Source organism: Pezoporus wallicus, unplaced genomic scaffold (assembly GCF_028554395.1).
Source record: "Pezoporus wallicus isolate ANWC-B61680 ecotype Strahan unplaced genomic scaffold, APGP_CSIRO_Pwel_v1 contig_3952, whole genome shotgun sequence".
In the NCBI taxonomy this organism is placed as follows: domain Eukaryota; kingdom Metazoa; phylum Chordata; class Aves; order Psittaciformes; family Psittacidae; genus Pezoporus; species Pezoporus wallicus.
In genome coordinates, this window is record NW_026635034.1 from 5643095 (window position 1) to 5661013 (window position 17919).

The 17919-nt window shown below is 38.4% G+C and overlaps 1 long non-coding RNA gene across 1 annotated transcript; it reads left to right on the forward strand.

The window, feature by feature from the left end:
• The first annotated feature begins 13902 nt into the window (after nucleotides 1-13902).
• Nucleotides 13903-17204, forward strand: LOC130601130 (uncharacterized). The gene is made up of 2 exons (XR_008972606.1): nucleotides 13903-14711; nucleotides 16174-17204. It is a non-coding gene; the product is annotated as an uncharacterized LOC130601130 (long non-coding RNA).
• Nucleotides 17205-17919: the final 715 nt, after the last annotated feature.

Sequence of the window (17919 nt, forward strand, 5' to 3'; positions counted from 1 at the left end):
TCCTTGTGTTCAGTGAAGTAGTAAAAGCTCCTGAACATGTTAAAGCTTCCCCAGAAGCTCTGGCAACTGCTTGAGGCCGAGTGCAGAATCATTAATCAGACAAAAATAAATAAAAAAGGCTTCAGTCTCATGTAAAGAAATAAAACTGCAAGACTGTGACGATCACAAACTATTCTAGTACAAAATCACTGAATATTTTATGGTCTTTAGCTAGTCATACTTTATCATTTTTCCAGGTCTGTATGGGTGACAGAGATGCATAAACATCGCTTATTCGCCAACAAAATACAGCACCTTTTCTGCCTCACTGAAACCAAAATAGATACCCATCTCATTCATAGACAACACAGCACTCTAAAATTACCTGTTGAGCTCTAGTGTTACAGTTGCTAAAATGAACAGAAAAAAAAATATGGAGATCTTTCATGATATACCTGTCATAAATACACAAGAGGGAGATGAACACAGGCTGAGCTTGTTTTTGTTTCAGAACAAATGTGATCTCGTCCAATGCCCACGCTTAAGACATTAAATGTTGTTCTCATGGGAAAATTTTGACTGTGTTGTACATGTATTTAATGTATTTTTTTCATGAAGCACCTCAAGACTCACCCTGACTAGCAAGGTACGTTATAAAGTAATAGCAGATCCAAGGCCAGTTGTTGCATTTATAAACCTTCTGGGGATAAAACAACCATTTGTTGAATCCGTAAGGACACACCTAAAGGACACACCAGGTACTGACAGTCTACTTTGACTATTTTCCACTTCTAGCCTTCCCCCTACACCTTAAACATTGCTTCAGAAAGTTCACCCCTGACACTAACACCTTGCAGGCCAGACTCTTGTTTAGGAGAGTTTTGTCTTAAACTCATACTACTGGGCCCAAATTTAACCTGAGTCTCCCCCTTACCCCATCGTGGGAAACACTTGACACAGCATAGGGATTTAGGAGAGACTGAGGTGGATGAAAGTGGGCCATAAAATACAGTTCAGCTGGGTTCCGAGTTAAATTTAAGTTCACATTTAAGTTGTAAGAACTAACTGTTGGAGAAACACAGCTGTTTAAGACACTGGAAAATTAGTTCCAATTGAGAAGTGAGCTTAACTGAACTTCAGTTTACTTCTGACTTAAAGCACATCACTTCCTCAGTGCAGCCTTTATGACTTTAATTTTGATTCTCGTTTCTCTGCACTATAAAAGACACCAAACTAAACCAGAGAATTCCCCCAGAACGTCTGCCTTCTGTGGCTGTTGTAGTTGCAGGCAGCTGTGCAGATAACACAGTTAAACTCATCTAACCTGTGTCAGCAAACAGGCTAGATCAATCCTCAGTTTCAGCATTTGGGACTACAAATCTGGCCTCCAGCTGCATTTTCTGCTTTCACCTTTCCTCAGTATCCACCATCTGGCACAGATTTTAATTATGAGGCATCTTTTAACTGAATTATCAGACTTCAGGTCAAACCTCTGGTGAATGCTTTCTTTTGCTAAAATTTAGCAAGTTCAGACAGAGGGGCTTTGCCACTCTTACTGTCCTTTCAGATGGATCTCCATGAGTACTTCTCTCTTTTTAATACACGTTACAGTATGGTTGATTTTGAACTACCACAAAAAACCTATTATCTCAAAAGATCTTTCATTCATAGAACTATCCATCTTTGAACTACTGCCAGATATTTGGAAGAAACTTTCCCCCGCTCACACACATTAAGAATTTGTCACAATGGTAAGATCACTACAATCACTAGATTGTCATGAAGCTTAAAATCCACACATCTCAGTGACAAGCTGTGTAAAAAGACAAGTACCTCTAAAGGGCATAAATAAGACAATTCAATGAAGTAGTGATAGTGTGCATAAAAGTGTTTTCAGATTCCAAACCACAGCATCTTGGATATTATTGCAGTCATAAAGGAAAGCTGTTATTAAAATTAAAATCATTATTTCAAAATAGTAAGGAATGCCAACTGTATCATCCACTAGGCATCATATAACTGAATAAAACATTAACGCTGCACATCAGAAGCAAACTCAGGAATATCAGTGTGGGTGTATCTTTAACTCAAAAGTATATCAGATCTCAGACATACCCAAACCACATAACAAAGTAATTCCAATAGTGTTTTGTTTTTTAAAGACTTTCCAAGCAGTTTTACATAAGGCATAAACAGGTTAAATGAGATCTTCCTTAAGAAAACAAGGTAACTACTCATCTGTGTTTATGATGAATTTATATTTGACATCAATGTGTTTATTGCATCATTCATTAGGTATATTACCCTAAATAAGGGCCTCTTACCTAAATCAGAAAGGCTTTACAAGCACTTTATGTATATTGAGATAATTCAAGAGCTCTTCTGAATGAGCAACCTAATCTGATCTGCCTGTACTGTTTCTTCAGGCCAGGACCTGTCTCAGTCCTGTTTGATCAGAGCTTTTCTGCAGAACCTGAAAGTGGGGAACATCTTCCAAAGTGTCAGAAAAATCCTCATTAAAATGTGAACTTCGGGCACACTTTCCTCACAGGGCTTTAATTTCTCACTGCACAACCGTTACACATGTCATCTTATTTCAATTTGAAACCCTTCCTAATTATCATTATATCTTGTTAAAGAGTGAAAATTCACCAAGTAGTGTATTTCTCTAGAGATCTGTTTCCACCAGAGAGACTTTGTTAATATGTGCAATCTGATTTACTGTCCTTCATTCATCAAGGTCTAAGGCTATTCTTCTGCCAGAATCAAGCAGGGAGGCTAGCTATAAAATAACAAAATAATTCCAGTATTTTTATTCCTTCTTTACAATCTTTAGCATTTAAAGCAGATTTCCCCTGTTGCTACCTATTTGCAGCCATTAAGCTTTCTGTTCAAATAAACACCTCAATAGTATTGGCTAACACACCAGTTCTCATACATAACCACATACCAAGTTCAGTTCCCTTATAGGTGGATGTTTTCTCAGGTCGGATTCCCAAGGCTGGGATCCTTGGGATCCCAGGAAAAGGGGCAAAGAGCCTGAAGTTAAAGAAAATGGATTCTTCCCCAGGTGGCACAAGCCAGCGTGCATCCTGAGGCAGGAAGTTCTCTAGGAAGCCGCATCACCGTATTTCATCATAAAATCAGGACCTCACACAGCGCACCAGACAGGACTAACGTCCCCATAATCTCCTTGGTAAACCCAAGTCTATTTCAGGCTATATTTACACAACTAAATATCAAGTTAACTTAGAATAAAATCTTATCTAATCCCCAGATGGGCTAGAAACCAAAACGGAGCAAGTAAACACAGTGATAGGAAACCTGGTGTTTGAAGCTCTTCTACTCTGATGCACTTACCCCATGACCTAAGACAAATCTTTTCAACTCTTTCTGTGCTTGCTGCTTCTCTTCCAAAAGCAGAATTCACATTTCAGAAGTTGTGGAATATAAATAATGTTTAACAACTCTGAAGAGTACATAAGTAGCACAAAGTTACACATATGACTAGTTAGTTCTTCACTATGAAATTAGATAGTAATTCTTACATACAACTAATTCTGCAATTAGACTATGCTTATCTTGAAGCACCGCATAAACCTCAATACTGAGAAAAATGTAAGCTTTATACTACATTCAGCAACACAAACTAATAATTCAAATCGGTGTTGAAATTCTCAATAGAAAGTACTGGACAAAAAAAGCAATACAGTCTTAAATCTTAAGATAACCCCTCTATTCTCTGGAAGAACCTACCCACAAATTTGTCATCAAGCACTCTGGAAACTCTCTTTTCTTAGTACTACACTTGCATGAAACATCTAAATTGCTGAAAGAGTCAGCCTTACACCACAGTACAATTCTTTGCCTGGCAATTGGTAGACCTCATGCTATGGACTCTGGAAGCAACAGAGACCAACTTGTGTGTGATCTATTAACATTCATCCTTCATTCTGAAACTCTAGTGGCCAGTCCAATTTTATATTTATGAGCACTACTCCAAACAAGCAAAAGGCCTCCTGCTGCTTTCTGCAGAATGAAAGCATGTGTCTGACAGGAAGCAGAGAAAGCTATTTCAGGATTATTCAGTTGGCTCAAAGTTAAACAGGATTTCAAGATGAAAACGTAGCAGGTCCTTAAAACAACATAACACCTTTGGGTTTTTTTGGGAAGATTTAATATGAAAAAAAAGTAAATTCATATAATTTGTTAGCTTAAAAAAAGACAAAAAAAATCAATTTGACGTCTTTGATAACAGCAATCTGGGTAAAAGACTCTTCATTTACTTAGAAGAAAGGACTTTCTGCAGAAGATAAGGATCCAGGTTAACAACAGGTTAATATCTGTCACCTGACTGAGATCAGTGTCTCCCATTCCAGTGGCTAACGTTACAGGGGCTACAACAATTAAACCATAAGAAAGCCATAACCAATGTAATGTAATAGTTGTATTAGTCAGGCAGATCATTTTACATGGGTATTCTGAAAGATTCCATAAGGATTCCAGATGTAAATTCTTGACGAAAAAGGAAACGATAGAAGTGTCTCAAAGATTTATTTTTACTTTCTGTTCAGCACAGTGAGCACATGGTAGAATAATGAGTCCATTCATTCATAATTGCAGATGTTTTACACATCTTGCTGAAACGTGCATTAATGTGTTATATGGAGCTCTCTCTTCTGTTTCCAACGTGTTACAATAATTATTCTTTGATTTGCATGTTGGAAGTGTATACATGTATGCATAAACTCTTCTGAGCTCCTGTTACAGTTACCACTGTTAGAACTCATGTCAATCACAAACTAAATTGTCTCACCACAGGAAGGTAGGTATGCTGTAGTTATTTATACACAGCTACACCATTTACACTCCAATAGGCTCTGTCAAGCCAAGGAATTAAGGTTCATTCCTGCACACTACACAGTGTGAACCTGTTCACTGATGTTGGCTGATAACAGCACCTCAAATAACATCTATATTTATATTACCATTATAAGATTACTTCCAGTCAGTCTGGAAAGTCCATAAGCTAGCTGGTTCCTATGTACAAACTTTCATAGTATTCAAATAAACTATTTCAAACAAAGCAAGAAAACATACTAAGCAATAAGAAAACTTCAGTTTCTAGGGAATAACAAAAGGACATATATTTTTTTTTAATCAAGTACTAAAACTCTTTGGATTAATTTACTTCCATTCCACAGATTTTCATCCCCTTCCCCGCTGGCACACAAATCTCACTTTTCCTGTTCTTTCTTCTTCCTTGTGCCACAGATCAGGATGGTCTCCTATAAAATGCTGCATTCTCTCTAGTTTTATAATGAATGCTTTATTAGACTGATATGCTTCCAAAGGCATTCCACTTCTAACCATGTTGCCCAAAGATTATGCTTTACATCTTTTTCAGCCCTGCCAACTTCTCCTACCCAAAGTTGCTCTGCCAACATACTTGTTTTTTATTAGTAACGATACCTCCATTTGTAGGATCACTGCATCCCATTTCCCTTCATCTCTTGTAATCTTCACACAGATCAGTTGTACAAAGAAGTCTAACCGATGCTTTTTAACTTGAGTGCTTGTGACTAGTCACTTCAGTACAGTCATAAACTTAAAACAACCTGCTTAGTTTTCAGAAGGCTCAAGCCCTTCATCCTCCACAGACTGTAACATATGTTTTGCCCCTCCAGTTGCTCTAAAACAGGATCTATTATTTACCAAGGCCTTGGTATAGACTCGGGTGCTCAACTAAATTGCAAACTGGATCAGATCAGAACTTGGACAACTACAAAAATATTTTTATCAAAGCATTTAACTCTCACCACAAAGAACTAGTACTTCTATTTTCATGGTAGAAGAGATTAACGAAAGTAGCAGTAACCCTTTCCAGAATCATTTGGAAAGCCAAGACCAAAATACAGACAGTAACAGGGTGAAAATAAGTTACTGAACTACCAGTGAACAGAGTGTGAAGCTCTAAGTTACTTTCCTTTAAACAGGATAGCACTTCAAATCTGCACGTAGTTCCCATTTCAAAGTAACTTTATTTTGCTTTTGATTTCTTTTTATGTTACCACTGCAACCACAGCATAAAGCCTTACACTTTAGGAATGACTGGTACCAAGCGGTAATTTGAAGAACTTTCCATAAGCTTACTCCAGGAATAAGTGCCTTGTACACAGTGTGACAGCCCTCATAGTTATATTGCTAGAAAAGCACAAAGAAAGGGATTGAAAAGGCTGCTGAGGGGTTTTGGGTGTTTATTTTTATTTGCTTGTTCTGAGAGATGTGTGTCTGATAGGATGAGGGTGAAAAATACAAGAGAAACTCTTGAATACTGTAAGGTAATTGGCATCTTTGTCTTCATCACAAGTTCCCTTGAACATTGTGGCTATCTTTGGTAACAAGACTATAGAGAGAAAAGCAAAATTTATCCTGCCCAACAACCTCTTTCCTCTCATGTTGGTTAAATTACTTGTTGAATGAAAAACTCATCATAATTATGAAAGCTACAGCTCAAAATTCTCATTATATAGCATTAAAAATGCCCTACAGGGGCTGTGCTAACGGGCCCAGTCCAAGTATCTTACTTGGGCAAAGTTGGCACATGACAACAGTAGCAGACGCTAATCTGAAAATAGCATGTGCCTCACAAAGACTTGAGAGAAACCTTATTTGGTATGTTTTATTTTACACAAACTGATTTGTTTTAAATACTTGAAGTACTTTAGATGTGCCTCCGGGTTGCCCCCGATATAATAAACAAAGAATTAAAATAAACCCCCTCATGGGATCTTTAGCACCTTCTCCAGTTTAGGCACAAGATGGGGATCCTGAATGTCAGGCAGCACACCTCAACCTCCTGGGCACATCCTCAGCTGCAGAAACAGACAGCATGTACAGAAGGCACAAAGTCCTCAGCTTCCCCTCCGTGCCCGCAGCACTAATGATCAATTCCTACAACACAAATGGATGCAACAATATTTGTGCAAGATGCCTTCAGTTCAAGTGGAAGGGCGGCAAGGGTGTGCACTGGTAGGTAACAGCTCCTGCAGATTACCAAACTGTTTATAATGGTAGCGTTCTTTCATGTTTGGTCTACGTTGACATGGTTTTGCTGCATGGACTACAACAAAGGTCTCACTATTCAGGGAATAGTGAGACATTTTGTTTTAGATAGAGATTTGCACTTTCACATGCTCACATACAAGCCACACCTCACACACTGCTCGAAGATTCCAATTTTCCACTATACCACTGAGTTTTCATATAGTTAGCTTCAAATATTACCTACAGCAGGAAAAAAATTGATGTTTCATGTTATTTTATTACAACAGAACATAATGAAAAGTTATTGACATTCCAACTTTTGCAGAAAAAGAGAGAAATGGTAATTTTGAGGTCTCCACATAAAGCAAGTTGGCCAATCCTGCCACAAAAAAAAAAAATGGTACAATAGGTCTTTTGAGCTTCTAGTATTTCCCAGCATTTTCTATCTTAACTATGGATCATATACAATTTTTTTTAGGTTACAGCTAAGCACAGGTAACACTGAATAAAATTAATGATGGATAGAGACCGGCATTCTCATTCATCAAGTCTGCATCATTATTCTTGCTGGAACATAGGTAAAGCTTATTCTTTCCCTATAATTTCTACCTAGTCAGAATGAGTTAAGAGGCTTGCTCTTACAATGCATACATGATATAAAATGAATTATAAGTATGACAAAGCAGGAGAGGGAATTAGTAATGATGACTGAATCTTAGAAGTGCTTCTGATTCGACTAATGAAGGGTTTTAACATGAACTTTACAGAAAACTACATGAATCTGAAAAAGTGGGGTGAACACTGAAATGGCATCTGTCAAAGTCTCACAAGCCAACTCTTAGCTTCCAATACAGGTGAGAAATACTAGGAATACGGTTCCTTTAGGACTTGGGTTTTTCTGCTTCTAGTCACTGCTAGTCGAGAACAGTAACAAAAGACCCAAACAGATAGCAAAAAAAGTTACAGGAACATTCTGGATTTGAGCTAGAGAAGGCACATGTTAATTCATGCTCAAAGTAATTGAGTTTATTTACTTAAAACACTTACTGTAGTATGCTATAGTCCCTGCAAAGAATGAAAAACTAACCATGGACTGAGTGACTCATTACAGGGTTGGAGCAGGCAGGAATAAGTGACAAGGCCCAAATCCACGTTTTCAGATAATTAAGCTACTGTAGATTTTCATATGGGTGAATGCTCTTGAGACAACTGATACAAGCTATTAGCTGGAGCAATGAAGAACTTAATTTACACAAATAATAAATATCTTATTTTCCATCAGATTTTTTTTCATGACTAAAGGCAAAGGGGGAGTATGAGAAACAAATTTGCCATGAAAAGCCGCTTTTCACCCATGTGGAAAAGTCAAACTTTCCCAATATGGTGATTAAGCAAAAATTAATGATTTTGCCTGGAGGATGCATTTCTTTCACTGTGTTATGAAAAGCATCTTCTATTGAACTAATAGCAGGTTTTGTGTGGAAATGTAATTTTTCTTTGGATCAGGAATTAAAAGACAGGAATACTTCAGAACATACACTTTCTTTAATATGAACAGTGATAACATGAAAAGTGATGGGGGTTGTTTCATGGTTTTTGTTGTGGAGAGTGGGTTTTGTGGTCTTTTTTTTTTAAGAGTTCTACATTCTTTGTATATCACATTTAAGCTAAAAACTAAACATCAATTATGCAAAACCTAAATGATTCTGTACATGACATTGCATTAGACAAGCTTTGAATTTTTTCCCTTGAATACGAAAGGCTCGTGATGCAGACAGTGAAGCAATGAAACAAAATCTACAGAAGAAAATGGAATTATATAGCCTTAAGCACTATGGTATGTGGAGCCTGCATGCTGTTCTTTGTTAAACAAGTGCCATATTCCCTGTCTGTCGGGGCTCCAGTTTTCAGCAATAGTTCAGCACTGCCTCTCTAAATGACACATAGCAAGGAAAATAAGGTTTTCAATGAAGCCTTACACAATTAAAATGGTAAATATTTCACATACTATTCTGGTGTCTGCAGGAGGTAAAGCTTCACAGGGTGCTAACTTATCCTCCACAGCCAAAGGAAATGAAGCAGTTTCAGCCATCAGATGGCATGCCTAAATACGTGCTCCAAAGGAGATTGCACATGCTTTGCTTCAGTAAAGGGGAAAAAAAAAAAAGAGAGAAAGGAGAAGAAAAAAAAAAAGCAGGAGGTGGGAAAGAAGCCAAATTACAAAGAGAGCAGCTCAATCTCATAAGACATGCAGTAACTGTGGGTCATACTGTACAATTGATTTTTCAGCAGAACTCTTCTTTGATTTCTATAGGGAGTTTAGCTTAAAAATTGATGAGACAATATGCCCTTATTAAAGCAGCTATGCTGGGGGGGGGAAACCTACCTGTTTAATTTTCACCCCTGCTCCCACTGAAGTCTGAGAAAACCATCCATTCCAATAGAACAAGATCATCTCTCAAGCCCCAATTTTTAAAAGCTCTTTGTCACAAAAATATAGTTTGCAGAACAGGATCAATACAACTGCTTGCAAATAAAGTTTGGCAAGTGCCCGAGAACTTGCAAGGGTTGGAGCCCGAATTGTTGGATGGGTTGTTAGAGTTGCTTGTCTGTACCCTCTGCTTCAGAGATACAAGGAGTAGGGTAAATGAAACAGAAGCATGAGCAGAATGCACGCGCAGAAGCGCAATTTATCTGCACCAAGTGTACCAATTTATTAACTGGGAAGCCATCAACATTTTTCTGTGCCTTTATAACATTAACAGAGTAATCCTAGCAAGATTTGGCCCAGGATGTGCTACCTCCTTCGGCCGCAGGTGGGAAGGTGCACTTACTGAGCTAGCCACAGGAGGGCTCCACCACCGCTCCCAGCACGCCAGCCGGGGATGCTCGGAACCCCGCACAAAGGCGACTAGAATAGGAAATGAGACAGTTTGCCTAGCAGGGTTATTTAAACGTGCAAAAGCTCCATTATAAAAGAGTTAAAATGTTTCGAAATACTATACCGCAGTTAATAATAGAAACAACTTACTGAAGGATTTTACATGTCACTGGTTCTTCAACTTTAAAAAACAGAGGAACAAGGAAAGATCAGTGTCCTTGCCTACCTCTCTGTCTATAACTGCCTGCAAGAGCAAGTTAACATATTTCACTTTTATATGTCATACGGGAGACTTCTGCGAGTGTGCACAAAGGCTGGTGACTGTAACAGCAAACCTGCTTTGTGCAGTGATTGTGCACCATTTATACCAGAATATTTGAGTGTTCAGTCTAAGTCCCCACTCTGTCCTCGGCTGCACACAAGTGGTGCACGTTTTCTCCCATAAAGACCAAGAACAGAGATTAAAACTAGATATGAGAAATACTCAGTCACAAGGGTGAGAGAGCTGGAAGTTAACAACATGACAGCACCATGTGCTAGAGCTCAGCAACAAAAAAAGGTCCAAATACACAGTGCCTTCTCTGGAAGACAAAAATAAACCAAACCAACTCTTGTCTTTGATTTTCCCAACCACTTTGCAAGTTCACAGAACAGTTTTGCATAAAAAAACCCAACCCAAAACAAAAACAAAACCCCAAAAAAACAAAACAAAAAGCAAGGGGAGGGGGGCATGTCCCAAATGCCGACAGCAGCAATAGCATTCCAAGACTGAAAGAAGAGATATTTTGGAAACACCTGGTATAAGGAGCATTATTTGTAGCATAGGTGTTTGGGATCCACCCCCAAAAGGCTTCATAATCTTGGTTCACAACTATAATATGCTTAATCCTGACCCTTGATACAAAGAACAAAAGGGACAGTCCAGTGCAATCCTTAAGAACACTCGGACAACAGGACTCAAGTTTCTCCACTTTTCCAGCCCTAGTTTACCACATCTTGCTAAAAGTCAAGTATTTCATGTTGTTCTAAATAAAAGCAAATTTTTTAGGGGTTTCTGCCAGAATGACAAAGTCAGCAGGATTTCAAAGTGCAGCAGGAATTTAAAGAATAAAGGCAGAATATCCCATCACCTGCAAAGCACTGATAATGACAGCAACCGAGCTGGAGAACCACTTGGAATATTTAATCTGGCTGTGGTACAGATTAATTAGATACCAGCTTTAAAGTGCTTTAAACATGAAAAGCACAAGATAAGTGTGTTATCTTCAGCCTCATCACCACCAGCATTATGCCTAATCCTAACGGTACAAGGCACCTGGTGATACACTAAGTTATTACAGTGGAGAACTAGTTCCACGCTTGCACGGCTTCCTGCAAAGCCGTGACCAGTTTTCACATTGATTAATAGTTTAAGTAGCTTGAAGAGCTTAAAAAGACAGCAAGATCGAGCTGCTGTATAGTTTTTTATCGAATATTTGGCCAAATATATTAAACACACATAAAAAAACCCCACCTTTATCTGCTTTTAAGCAAGTGGCAATCGATTGTTGATGTTACCAAAAAAACCACCATTCAGATCAGCCCAATGGTACAATTTCTAATTTATTCTGTCTAAAAAAAAAACAAAAACAAAACAAAAAAACCAACAAAAAGCCAACCAAACAAACAAAAAAAAACCCAAAACAAAAACCAGTACCAAAAAAAGGAATAAACAAACAGACAAAAAAATCATTACAATAGTAGTGATTTTCACTTTTAAAGGATCAGGAGCTGTTACAAAGCAATTAACAATTCCCTTTGGCTTTATGAGACTACATATACAAACATAACTCCTAGAGCCATTCAGGTAGATTAGAGAACACTGGTCCAAAGATTAACACCTCCCTTTGAAAACCACTTCTACTGCAACAGTGGGAGAGTAGCACAGAGCAAGCCTTCTGCTTATATACTGCTGTTTAGATCAAATTCAGACAACAGTACACTGCAGCAAGTGGCCTCTCCAGATTCCAATTAACTCTTGAAAAAGCAGCTTTCACTTATAGTGATGGGAGGAAAAAGATTCAAATATTCTGCTGTCTGACTGCACATCAGTCACAGGGAAATGTGGTAGAATTACACTGTATAGAAAATAAATGCATGCTTTTCCTTCAAAGACTATAATCTCTAGCTTCTATATGAAATCTAGCTACATTCTCCAAGATAACAGAAGCAAGGATAGGCAAACATAACTCAGTTCTGTGGTGCAATAAAACCTCTCAATACACAAGTACAGTACATGGACTGCCACGGACCACAGACCAGAACAGTGCCTTTCTGCACAGTTCTGAGGAATTAAAAACATTTCACACTTGCAATAACCACATTCATCAAATATTCCAACAAGAAATTGGACTGCAGAGTAAAGCCAGAGAAAGTTTCAACCAAGATGTGATTTATAGCTTCTATTCTTAATCCATGATCTGTAATAAAGCTAAGTAACGAAAGATATTAATACCATAGGATGTTGGATTCAGAGGTTTGCTGCACCCTTCAGAATTTTCTGCAAGTTATTATGCTACTTGAAAATACGTCTTCCAAACTGTGAGAGCCTGGGTGTGGGGAAAGTGGTGGCTGGGGGGCACTACCTTGCCTTAAAGGATGGAATATAGAGGAAGTTGCACTAAGTAATATTCTCTGTCAGCAACAGAAAATCTTGGGGATGGACATAATCATGAAGGAGACAGGATGTGCTAGAGTGCCCGAAAGCGCGCTACCTACATCAAAAAAATATATTTATATCAGTTTGACATCTCAATGATACAGAATTGACTTAAAAAAAATAAAATAAGCTTGCCAAACAAAAATAGGAAAAGAAAAGTGGGGCTTAGGGACTGAGAAGGTGTTTCCTTATAATAAAAGGAAACCACACAGCAACCATGAAACATTATGAAGTGAATAGCACGCTTTCCATGGAAAAACAAGATGCAGTCATAGGAATACACTATCTAGTATGCGGGAGAGAGAATAAGAAATCCCAAAGGTCTTCAGTTCTCCTATCAAAAGCATTCAGGCATTATTTTATAAGTAACTTCACATACAGATACACAGACCTTTATTAATTCAACCTCTTGTTGAAAGGAAAGTATCCAACAGCAAAGCTCCATGACACAAGGCCCAGTGAGAGAATGCACAATAACTCAGAATTTCATTTGGTTTCTATCCAGACAAACTGAGGCAAGTTGATTTTAGATTTAGATAAGTTGCAGTTTTCCAAATCATCACAGAAAAATTCTGCAGCCTTTTCCCGGAATCGACTTTGTGACTCTCCTATAAAACATGTTAGAGATATACCAATGGATTTTATATGCTCTGCCATTTCTTAAGGTGCCTCATTTATTCATTGTTTTAGAGCCAAGGGAGCACATGAGCGCATACCCGATTCCCTTCTGAGCAACAGGGTCCCCCAAATTACTGATTTTACAAGGTAGGTAGTTCACATGAGTGTCAACATCGAATCCATGATAGATGTCTAAATATAACAAACTTTATACTAGATGATTCTGCCTAACAAAAGCTCCAAGCGTTTGCCATGACTGGCAAGTCTTCCATTTCAAAAGACAGGGTGTTTTCAATGGAACATCATCAACTTGGTTACAGCAGTGTTGGAGCAATACAAGACAGGAAGATCTACCACCAGCTTTTACATAGGTCTTTCATATAAACAAAGTGTTCTGCACATAAATTGAGAGATATTTCAATAGAAATGTTTGCATTTCAACAGAAGTCTACTTTGCTGTTTTCAAGATCAAAGAGACTTACATTAACATCATCTGGCTTGCAGAAGAAGAACACACTTAAAACCCACCCAGGACTAAAAGCTTAGTGAACCACAGAAAAAACAGCCAGAGAAAGGAACAGGAAAAAGAATGGATAAACCAGAAATAGGAGCAATTACAGATTAGCCTGGCAAACTGAACATTTCTAGGAAGTGATGATCTGCCACTGTGTTGCCAAAATTAGAGAAACTATGTAGGAAGCAATTAGCTACTGTAGCTTCTCCCTACTTAAAATGATTATTCAAGGCTATATTGCAATATGCAGTTGGTCATACCAATTCAGTATGTAACTGTTGGCACTAAAAATACCATTTATTCAATCTCAACTTCAAGAATCCAATTGAGTGGAGAGAAATAACGGTTCTTTACTTGACCCATTCTGCGTTTCTACTCCCATTTGATGCCCAACACGCAGCTTTGTTGCACATATTGTATGAGTGTCCTCCATAATTAAAGCTTTATTTGAACCTCCCCCCTCCTTCCCACATCACTCTTGGTTAGATCAAAACAGTGGAGACAAAAACTGAAACATGCTTGGGGTGCAGAAGGAGAGAAGAGAGACTATTTAACGAAGCTGGCTAATGGTGGTGAGAAGGAAGGGGGTTGATTTTTGCGTCTCAGAACTGCTGAGCCTACAAATATTACTGAAATCACATCTGGGAACAAAGCTCTGCTTTAAGTAAGTTCACCCATGAATGTTGCTAAGCAATGGAGAAAAGACGAGGGAGAGGGAGAGTGTCTGACTTCAGGATTAGAAGGATAGATAGGAGGTATAAAAGTAAGGCTTCTATACAGCCTTATTTATATGAACTTTCAAGTTCTTTGTTTTTATTGACTGTCTTCCAAATAATTTGTACTACAATTAATCTGATCTAGTACACCATTTATACCAATGCATACCCAGCACACAGAGAATCAAGCTGCATCCTGGAGCACTGGTACAAGCAGTAACGCACCAGAACGTCAACATCTGTCTCTGGATTAAACAGGTAAGAATCAGAGAAACTGCCCTGATGAAACTACTATAGAATTTGATGTGTATAATTTAGAGAAATATTGCAGACACTTGTTTTTATGTAACTTAAACTATGTACAGTATGGAAAATGCTTGTGTTAGATACAGCTTGCTCTAACTCTGTTCCTGTGCTAGTAGTTACAGAAAGGTGTGGTATTTTATCAGTTAAAATAGATAAATGCTGTATCTTCATCTGATTTAATCGAAGCTTTTCTGCCTGCTGTCTACTGGAATCTTGATATTGTAACAGTTTCTCGTTCTGCTTTAATAAGATTACTTCTAATCTTCAGGAAAGCAACTATACGTATTCAACTGTAGACAAATACACTGCCTCATATTACTTCACAGCAGAAAACATTTGTTGCCTTGTTCAGCTAAACGCATCCGTAAACAACAGCATGTACATTTGTAAAGCATGCATTACAGGAACAGTAAATTAAATTCTTTGTTTCATTTTTACATGGCAGTACTTTGTGGGGAGTTTTTTAAATCATCATAAATACTCTAGAATGCTTATCTCTATTACCCTGAGTTATATTCCATATGCTAAGGCATGTGCAGCCTTCTAGGTCATTTCATAGGCATTAAACTTTTACTGTATACCTGTCATTTTAACAATGGCTAATAACTCATCTGGAAAGAGTGTGACACTTGTTGCTGAGTAACAGATGTCTGCATACACAACATGAACTAGTAGCATTTCTCAGCCCAAGATCCTAATTATGATTAACTGCCTAGTCAGTATTCTAGCTAAATAGAACATGAACACCTTTTCCAAAATTCAGGATGTTCCAAATATGATCACTTCTGCAGCACTCCAGCACTGTTCTCTGCACATGGGATGCATTTCTCTGATGGGCAAATGGTACTTAAGAGACTGAACAACAAAAACTGATCAAGAAGATTCAGTCTTGTACTCAGATTTTATTTTGTACACCTTCCATTAGTATTTTTAAAAAGCAGAGATTCTGAACCAAATATTTTAAGCTCAGAGGCTCAGACAACATACAAAGGCAAGTTAGGGCACATGCTGAAGAAACAATCTAAAAGTTTTCCTTTGAAAGGTCATAAATGAATGACAGAGATTGGAAAGCTTCCCATACCTAACACAAAGTAGGTCAACCTCTTTTACTATATTTTATTTACACACAGAGTCAACAGCAAATCAATGGGCAATTGCTTTTACAGCTGAACGGCCACACTCAAACCACCCTTCATTCTCCAAGAAATCATATAGCCAGTCCACTACACAGTGATCAAGTGGATATATAAACTAGGCTGGGAGAAAGATCCTGTGGACAACCATGTTATCGGTTTCTTATAGCAAACCTTTTGAAATGGATGACAAGTAAAAAGCATACAGATACACGCGATGCTGAATGCTACGTTGCCTAATTAACCTTTTTTTCCCCCTTTTCCTTTTTCTTAATGAAAAGCAAGGAAGGCGAGAACAAATCTTTTCTATCAGCAGCAGCAGGGTTTGCTGCAGGAAGATGATAATTCCCTCCTGCTACTCTGCTGACAACAACCAAGCTTCACAAGGAGGAGCAAGGCATTTTAATCATGGAATTGAAAACCACGGCAGTTTCTAAAGCTTCACCTCAACTTGGTTGATTTACATTAATTTAGGATCAACTGGCTTACAGTGAAGTTATGCATTGAAGATAAGGGAGGAAGAAAAACTCAGTGTAATTTCTAGTTTGCCTGTGCATAAGAGGCACATGTCTATGTATATAAGTACTTTTGGAGCGTCCTGGATAAGCAGGGACCACCAAATTCCTCAAAAGCACACTGCAAACTTGAAGGCTCCCTAATTACACAGGAAGTGGTTTATAAATGCTGTACTTTAAGATACAGAAGATTAAATGGAAAAGATGAAAAATGTTAACAACTGGCTAGTCAGGGTCCAATCCAATGCCTGCTGAAGTCATCAGAAAACATGTGACAGAAGCCTAGAGGTTTTGGCTGTGGCTCTTTCATCAGATTACCATCATAACAAAGGCAGCCCATAACAAGCTTCTAAAATAAATGCAAATTTTGTGTCGAAAACAGGCGCCCCCAAAATTAACAATTTGAGCGCACAGCAGCTTACAGGCAGCAGCTTTGGGCATGTGGCACAACATCTGTTACAAAAACACTAGAAAGCAGACCTGCAGCAAACTGGACCACTGCCAGCTCTCAAGATCTCCCCCCCACCAAGGCTGTCAAGTAAATGGACAGATGGCAGCCAACGCGCTCACAGGACAGTTAGCTCGGTTAACAATCAAGTATGCTAAGTGATTTCAGCTCCACTCTGCACCAAGCATTGTATTTTCTATTGAATCATTAACACTATGTCCTAATAGGAATACAGTTTGTCATGAAGAAACTGGCAGATACTGTATTTTGCAAGACAGTTTCTCTGGAACAATTTGTCAGGGAACATCAGACCTGCCTTCGTGAATTAAGTCAGAATCTGCCAAGTCTACTGGGCTTTGTTCATATTCTACAGTATTTGAAGAATGAGGATGGAAGCAAGCATTAAAATGCAGATCAGTTAACGGCACAAGCTGCTCCTCAGATGCACTCATCTGAAAGAGCAGAGTAGATGTTAACAGCACATAGGATATTGTATCACAGTGGCTCTTCTGCCTGCCTGGTGTGGTACATGACACCGAGTTCTTCTGGACAGGAGCCTATGGTCAGTGTATGAACATTACACAGATCTTCTCTTAGCTTTCTCTTTCTATTAGAACACTGGCTTTCTTCAGAGATGTTTATAGGGCATCACCATAGCTATAGTATGAAAATCAGCAGTAGCAGCCAAGAACTAATATGCCCTGCTCTTCAGTTTCAGACATGGAAAGGTGTTAAAAATGTTTTGGGGGGGGGGGGGGGCAGGCCCAAGATCTCTGCCAGGGCACTGAACTCCTTAGCAGCATGCTCTATAGAGCTTTCCTCTCTGTTGAGAAGATAACTGAACAACGCAACCACTGGTATGTGATTACCAGAGCAGGGAAGGCAGAGCTACAATTTAACTAAACACAAAAAGTAGTGCAAACCTTTCAGAAACTGAGACAGGGAAACAACTGCTTTTTCTGACTCAACTCAATGAAAACCTGATTAGACCTTAGTGAAATTTACTTTTTGTTTCCAGGTCTTCTTGAAGAAAAAAAAAAATAAAATCTTCTGATGTCACAGCA